Source organism: Heptranchias perlo, unplaced genomic scaffold, assembly GCF_035084215.1.
Source record: "Heptranchias perlo isolate sHepPer1 unplaced genomic scaffold, sHepPer1.hap1 HAP1_SCAFFOLD_181, whole genome shotgun sequence".
Taxonomy (NCBI): Eukaryota; Metazoa; Chordata; class Chondrichthyes; order Hexanchiformes; family Hexanchidae; genus Heptranchias; species Heptranchias perlo.
Window position 1 is genome coordinate 170911 of NW_027139088.1, and position 8511 is coordinate 179421.

Below are 8511 nucleotides of genomic sequence, written 5' to 3' on the forward strand. Positions count from 1 at the left end.
ATTGGGGGACAACTTAATCATTGTTTGCACACAAAGATTTAATGACATTGATTAAAATATCAGCAATTTATCAGACCATTTCAATTTGAATGAGACCGTGTGTGTACTGACCGAGCCCCACGCAGAGAACAGGGCGGGGAGGGATTATACTGATCAGGCTGAAGGTCGTGTTTGTGAATGTAACATGTAACTAATCTTTACCCAGGGTGTGTTCATTAACCTGCAGTACCCACAACCCGAACTTAACCAGACACTCTGGAACCAGAATCAGGAGCCGCAGCACAAGGTAAGGACCCCGAATATACTGAGCACAATAACAGTGTTTTAATGCAGCAGAACTGATCCATCGCCGCGTATTTGTGTATTAGTTCAATCAGATTGAAAAGTTGTATCCATGTTGGATCAGATAAGAAAGGACTTTTTCTTTACATAAGTTAACTTACTGGAAGAAGCGCCATTTAACAGAATAAAATTTTCAAATGTAAACTCGCGCACGAATATTCTGCATTTGTAAATAGTATTCAAAGATAATGTTCGTTTATGACACGGTTAGAGGTTGAGACTTTTGAATGTAAATCACATCCTCTAACCGTCACCGAAATCCAATGTTTCCGGCAACGGGACGGTTTACCATTTGACCCACATTGACCTCAGGATGCTGGGGCTCCTTGGTACCAAACCCAGACAAACGCTGCCTTGTTGTCCAGGCGAGTTACAGTCAGCTCTTCTCTGGCATTCAACTCTTGTATCTGTGAACACGTGGGGATCCGGCAATTTGAGGCACCGCCCGAACTGAGCGTCGCTGAACAGGTAATTGATGAGTGAATGTTTCTTGATGGCGCCATTGATGAGTCCGTCCATCAGGTTACTGATCATTGAGAGGTGGTTGGGAGGGCGATAATTGGCTGGATTCAGTCTGTCCTTTTGTTTTGTCGATGGAACAGAGCTGTTCATTCAAAACATATCCGTAAAGAGCAAATTGTTCCAATTGTACAGTCAAGCAACCATGGTAAACGTGTGAGGTAAGAGGCAGTATGAAGCTAAAGGAAGTGACTTACACAAATGCCAAATAATTTGGTAATCCAGAGGACTGGGAGGAATACAGAAAACAACAAAGGAAGGCAAAGGAAATATTAAGAGCTGCAAAAAGAAAATACGAAAAAAAGTGCAAGTAATAGAAAGGCTAATTGGAAAAATGTGTATAAATATACATTAAGTGTAAGAAACTTTAACGGCCGGGCACAGAATCGGTGGGGATGTAGACAGGTAAAAGGCAGGAATTTCAGACACTAAGCAGGGACAAATTGGCAGCGGCAGCACAGAGAAACAGGACGGGGAATAAGGTACGGAGGAGTCGCACGAGGTAACATGAACTTTTAATGTTAATATTAAATACAAATGCTAATGTTGAGTTTCCCAGCCTCAGAATAAATACAGGTGCAGAGGGACATTCAGGCATAGAGCAGGTGGGATGGAAAGTGCATCTGGGGAAGGCGAGTTAGAACAGAAACAGACATAGTGCTGAGGGAGTGGAAACAAGGGGAGAAACAGATATGGAACCGGTGGGGTGGGGGGAACAAACATTACAGGTCAGGCACATAATCGGTGGGGGGAGTAGACAGGTAAAAAAACAGGGATGTCAGACACGAAGTAGACGGAGCCGTAAACGGAGTTGGAGGACAGAGAAGCAGGAAGGGGAATCAGACATGGAGGAGTCTCAATGGGTCGCATGAACTTTTAATATTTCCATTAAATACAAATACTAATTTGGAAGTGAATTTCATGTTCAGAGTTTCTCAGCCTCACAATAAATTGAATCCGCTGCTAAACTTTCAAAACAAAGATTAAATGAAAAGGTGAAATTCCATCATCCCCAATAAAGATTAACAGGCTGATGTAGCAGAAATTTCACTTGTTTCCTGCACACATTTGCTGGTTCAGTTCCAGTAAGTGAAACCTGGGTCCTGATACAGAAGGGTGTGAATATCCTGATCAAGGCCGAGACTGTTACTCATTAACTGGAGACTTTCTACAGGAGATTATAATCATTGCTCTGTTGTTAATAAATAACAATTGGAAAATAACATCTAACCAGTCATGTGTCAGGAATTATACAAATTCGGGGCAATAAAGATCAGATTAACATTATAATGGACCCAATACTGAGATTAAGAGAGCCCGGATCAGAATGTGTTACATTTATACAGAGTTAGAATCGGGACAAAGAAATAGCCAATTATCGAAAGGGAGGATAATTCCACACACTTAACGTTTCAAGGCAGAGAGTTCACTGTGTCCTTCCCTCTGCTGTTTGATCCCAATAAACTAACAGCGAGCTTTGCCCCTTGTTATCTGTAACCTATTAAAGTCCGATAATAAACAAGTTTTATGGTGAGTATTAAATTCAAATTGAGGACACGGAACTGAATCCGGCTACAGAACACAGTTTCACCGCGGGGTCTACTGAACCACGGATGGAAGAGCTGGGGGGGGGGGGGCGGTATTTAGTTTATGTTTCCACGTAAAGAATTAATGACTTGAGTTAAAATATCAGTAATTTATCAGACCATTTCAATTTGAATGAGACGGTGTGTGATTCAGACCGAGCCCCACACCAGAGAACAGGGCGGGGAGGGATTGTACTGATCAGGCTGAAGGTCGTGTTTATGACGGTGATGTGTAACTGATCTTAACTCCAGGGTGTATTCATTAACCTGCAGACCCCACAACCCTATCTTACCCGGACACTCTGGAACCAGAATCAGGAGCCGTAGCACAAGGTAAAGACCCCGGATATACTGAGCACAATTAGTGTTTTAATGCAGCAGAACTGACCCATCGCAGTTTATTTGTGTATTATTTCAATGAGATTGAAAAGTTGTATCCATATTGGATCAGGTAAGAAAGGACTTTTTTTTACATAAGTTAACTTACTGGAAGAAGCGATATTCAACAGAATAAAATTTCCAAATGTAAACTCGGGCACTAACATTCCGCTGCTCTAAATAGTATTCAAAGATAATCTTCGTTTATGACACGGTTAGAGGTAGAGACTTTTCAATGTAAATCACAGCCTCTAATCGTCACCGAAATCCAATGTTTCCAGCCACGGGGTGTTTACCCTGTGACCCACATTGACCTCAGGATGCTGGGGCACCTTGGTGCTAAACCCAGACAAACGCTGCCTTGTTGCCAGGCGAGTTACAGTCAGCTCTTCTCAACTCTTGTATCTGTGAACAAGTGAGGATCCGGGGATTTGAGGCACCGCCCGAACTGAGCGTCGCTGTACAGATTATTGATGAGTGAATGTTTCTTGATGGCGCCATTGATGAGTCCGTCCATCAGGTTACTGATCATTGAGAGGCGGCTGGGAGGGCGGGAATTGGCTGGATTCAATCTGTCCTTTTAATTTGTGGATAGAACAGAGCTGTTCATCCAAATATATCCCTAAAGAGCAAATTATTCCAATTGTACAGTCAAGCAACCATGGTAAACGTGTGAGGTAAGAGGCAGTATGAAGCTAAAGGAAGTGACTTACACAAATGCCAAATAAATTGGTAATCCAGAGGACTGGGAGAGATATAGAAAACAACAAAGGAAGGCAAAGGAAATATTAAGAGCTGCAAAAAGGGAATATGAAAAAGTGCAAGTAATAAAAGACTAATTGGATAAATGTGTATAAATATATATTAAGTTTAAGAAACAATAACGGCCAGGCACAGAATCAGTGGAGGAAGTAAACAGGTAAAAGGCAGGGATGTCAGACACAAAACAAGGGAGCCATAAACAAACTGGGAATGGCAGCACATCGACGAAGGAAGGGGGATAAGGTACAGAGGAGCAACGAGGTTACATGAACTTTTAACATTAATATTAAATACAAATGCTAATGTTGAGTTTCTCATCCTCACAATAAATTTCCGCTGTCAAACTGTTGAAACAAAGATTAAATGAAAAGGTGAAATTGAAGCATCACCGATAAAGATTAACAGACCGATGAGGCAGAAAAGTCACTTGTTTCCCGCACACATTTGTTGATTTAGTTCCAGTAAGTGAAACTTGGCTCCTGATACTGAAGAGTGTGAATATCCTGATCAAAGCCGAGACTGTTACTCATTAACTGCAGGAGATTATAATCATTGCTCTGTTGGTAATAAATAACAATTGGAAAATAACCTGTAACCAGTCATGTGACTGGAATTGTACAAATTCAGGGCAATAACTATAAGGTTAACATTACAAAAGACCCAATACTGAGATTAATGGAGCCCGGATCAGAATGTGTTACTTTTATACAGAGTTAGAATCGGGACAAAGAAACAGCCATTTATCGAAAGGGAGGATAATTTCAAACACTTAACGTTTCAACGCAGAGAGTTCACTATGTCCTTCCTTCTGGTGTTTGATCTCATTAAACTAAAAGCGAGCTTTGCCCCTCGCCATCTGTGCCCTTTTATATCCCGATAATAAATTGGTTTTATGGTGAGTATTAAAATCGAATTGAGGACACGGAACTGAATCCGGCTACAGAACACAGTTTCACCGCGGGGTCTTCTGAACAGCAGATAGAGGAGATGGGGGGGGGGGGGGATTTGGTATTTTTCCCACACAAAGAATTGATGACTTTGGTTAAAATATCAGTAATTTATCAGACCATTTCAATTTGAATGAGACCGTGTGTGATTCAGACTGAGCCCCACACCAGAGAACATGACGGGGAGGGATTGTACTGATCAGGCTGAAGGTCGTGTTTATGACTGTGGTGTGTAACTGATCTTTACCCAGGGTGTTTTCATTAACCTGAAGACCCCACATCCCGAACTTACCCGGACACTGTGGAACCAGAATCAGGAGCCGCAGCACAAGGTTAGTGCCCCGAATATACTGAGCACTATGATTGTGTTTTAAAGTAGACCAATGGGGCTTTCACCGTTTATTTATGAAGTAATTCAATTATATTGAAAGTCGGGGAGTTACTCACGGATCAGAGTGTAAAGGTTGTTTCTTTCCTGAAGTTAACATTCGTGGCAGCGTCATTTAAGAGATTAAAACCTCCAAATCTGTTCTCTCCCGCTAAAATCCTATTGTTTAAAATATTATTGGAAGGTATTTCTGAATTATCACATCTCTTATGAATAAAAAGTTGGAGGTTGACACTTTGCAACTTACAAAACAGCCCCCAACCATCAACATAACCCAGTGTGGTGGCCCGTCTGATTCCAGCCACTGGAGGTTTTCCCTTTGACTCCCGTTGACCTCAGTTTGCTGGAGCTCTTTGGTGCCGCACCCTGTCAAACGCTGCTTGTTGACGGGGTGAGTTCCCCTCACTTCTCCCCTGGTTCTCCACTCTCGCATCCATTTGTGAATTGACACGATAAAGAAGTCTGAAACCGAGTGGTTCTACCGGAATCGGTTCTGAGCGTTGGCGAGCAGATTATTGACGAGCGAGTATTACTTGATGGATCAACTCCCTCAATCACTTTGCTGATGATTGAGAGGTGACTGATAGGGCGCTGATTGTCCGGGTCCAATTAGTCTTTGATTCTGTGCACTGGACACAGCAGGTCCACCTTGTACATTGGCGGGTAGAGCCAGTATAATTGGTGCACTGCTATAGTTTGTCTGGGCGACAGCTCGTTCTTCAGCACGATGGTGGGATGCAGTGACGGCCAATGGTATCCACTGTCTCCTGTCCATTCATACGTGGTGTGAACAGAATTGGCTGCAGACAGGCACCTGTGATATCGGTAAGCCCGGGAGGAAAGAACATCTGTGTAAGGAAAGTGGTGAAGTAATAACGCCGCCTGAAGGCGGCCATTGTTCATTAATCTCTCTGGGACTGTCACCAGTTGAACGATTTGATGGACAGTTCAGTCAAGGTGAAGCTATAACTACAGATTGGGGAATTATAATCTTTAAAACGAATGTCAATGATAAGGGACAAGAGAAGCAGCTGATTCATTGAGGTCGTGATATGGAACTTTGGAATTCTCACATCGCAGTATTGTTTCAGTGCGGTGTTAGGGGCTCGGTCAGTGGGGTGTGGGTGTGGGATTGGGTCAGTGGGGTATGTGACTGGGTCAGTGGGGTGTGGGACTGGGTCAGTCAACATTATGTTTCAACTCAGAGAGTTCACTTTGTCCTTCCCTCTGGTGTTTGATCCCAATAAACTAACAATGATGTTTGCCCCTTGTTGTCTCTACCCTTTTATATTCCGATAATAAAGAAGTTTTATGATGAGCAATAAAATCGAATTGCGGACACGGAAATTAATCCGGCTGCAGAATACAGTTTCAAAGCGGGGTCTTCTGAGCCAGAGAGGAAGAGCTGGGGGGTATTTAGTAATTGTTTTCAAACAAAGAATTAATGACTTTAGTCAAAATATCAGTAATTTATCAGTCCATTTCAATTTGAATGAGACCGTGTGTGGTTCAGATCGAGCCCCACACCAGAGAACAGGGCGGGGAGGGATTGTACTGATCAGGCTGAAGGTCGTGTTTATGACTGTGATGTGTAACTGATCTTTCCCCAGGGTGTGTTCATTAACCTGCAGAACCTATAACGTACACTTACCGGACACTTTGGAATCATATTCAGGACCGCAGCACAAGATAAGGACCCTGAATTTACTGAGCAAGATCAGAGTGTTTTAACGCAGCAGAACTGATCCATCGCCGTGGATTTGTGTATTCGTGCAATGAGATTGAAAAGTTGTATCCATACTGGATCTGATAAGAAAGGATTGTTTTTTTTACATAAGTTAACTTACTGGAAGAAGCGACAGTTAACAGAATAAAATTTCAAAATGTAAACACCTCACTAAAATTCTGCTGTTGTAAAAAATATTCAAAGATTATCTTCGTTTATGACACGGTTAGACGTTGAGACTTTTCATAGTAAATTACAGCCGCTAACCGTCACCGAAATCCAATGTTTCCAGCAACGGGGTGTTCACCCTTTGACCCACATTGACCTCAGATGCTGGGGCTCCATGGTGCCAAATCCAGACAAACGCTGCCTTTTTGTCGAAGCGAGTTACAGTCATCTCTTCTCTGGCATTGAACTCTTGTATCTGTGAACAAGTGGGGATCTGGGGATTTGAGGCACCGCGCGAACTGAGCGTCGCAGTACAGATTATTGATGAGTGAATGTTTCTTGATGGCGCCATTGATGATTCCGTCCATCAGGTTACTGATCATTGAGAGGAGGCTGGGAGGGCGATAATTGGCTGGATTCAGTCAGTCCTTTTGTTTTGTGGATAGAACAGAGACTTTCATCCAAAGCATATCCAGAAAGGGCAAAATATTCCACATGTACAGTCAAGCAACCATGGTCAACGTGTGAGGTAAGAGGCAGTGTCAAGCTAAAGGAAATGACTTACACAAATGCCAAGTAAATAGGTAATCTGGAGGACTGGGAGAAATACGGAAACAGAATTGGTGATTACGGATCGAGTGACTGAGCACTTGAACAAATATGAGTTGAAGATAGGGAGCCAGCAAGGATTTGTTAAAGCGAACTCATGTCTGACTGATCCAGTTGAATTTTTTGAGGAGATCACTAACAAGGTAGAAAAAGAATGTCTGCAGATGTTATCTAGGTGGACTTCCAGAAGGCATTCGATAAGATTCCATACAAAAGATAATTGGCAAAAACGAAAGGACATGGAATTGGAGGCAGTATTTTGACTTGTGTTCGAAATTGGTGGGAGTTGGTAGACAGTGGGGATAAATGGTATGTACTCAGACTTACAGGTTAGGGAGTTGGGAGACAGTGTGGATAAATGGTATGTACTCAGATTGACCGGTTAGGGAATTTGGAGACAGTGGGTATATTTGTATGTACTCAGATTGACTGGTTATGGAGTTGGGAGACTGGAAATATGGTATGCACTCAAATTGATAGATTGGGGAGTTTTGAGACAGTGGGGACAAACGGTATGTCCTCAGATTGACAGGTTCGGGAGTTGTGAGACATTGTGGAAAATGGTAGCTAACCAGATTGACAGGTCAGGGAGTTGCGAGACTGTGAGATAAATGGTATGTACTCAGATTGACAGGTTAGGGAGTTGGGAGACAGTGGGGATAAATGGTATGTGCTCAGATGGAAAGGTTTGGGATTTGGGAGACAAAGGGGATAAATGGTATGTACTCAGATTGGCGGGTTCGGGAGTTGGGAGACAGTGGGGATAAATGATATGTGCTCAGATCGAAAGGTTTAGGATTTGGGAGACAAAGGGGATAAATGGTATGTACTCAGATTGGCGGGTTAGGGAGTTGGGAGGCAGTGGAGATAAATGGTTTGCACTCAGATTGACAGGAGAGGGAGTGATGAGACTTTGGGAATAAATGGTTTGTACTCAGATTGACAGGTAAGGGAGTTGGGAGACAGTGGGAAAAATGTATGTTCTCCGACTGACAGGTTAGGGATTTGGGAGACAGTGGGGATGAATGGTTTGTACTCAGATTGACAGGTGAGGGAGTGATGAGCCTGTGGGGATAAATGTTATGT

At 42.8% G+C, this 8511-nt stretch overlaps 1 long non-coding RNA gene across 4 annotated transcripts; it reads left to right on the top strand.

The window, feature by feature from the left end:
- The first annotated feature begins 210 nt into the window (after positions 1-210).
- Positions 211-7097, top strand: LOC137309808 (uncharacterized). Of its 4 annotated transcripts, none has more exons than XR_010959996.1 (4): positions 211-286; positions 2700-2780; positions 4786-4866; positions 6533-7097. It is a non-coding gene; the product is annotated as an uncharacterized lncRNA (long non-coding RNA). The 4 variants fall into 4 exon arrangements; XR_010959997.1 differs by lacking the exon at positions 211-286 and adding an exon at positions 659-810; XR_010959995.1 differs by lacking the exon at positions 211-286 and adding an exon at positions 2354-2391.
- The last annotated feature ends 1414 nt before the right edge of the window (positions 7098-8511 follow it).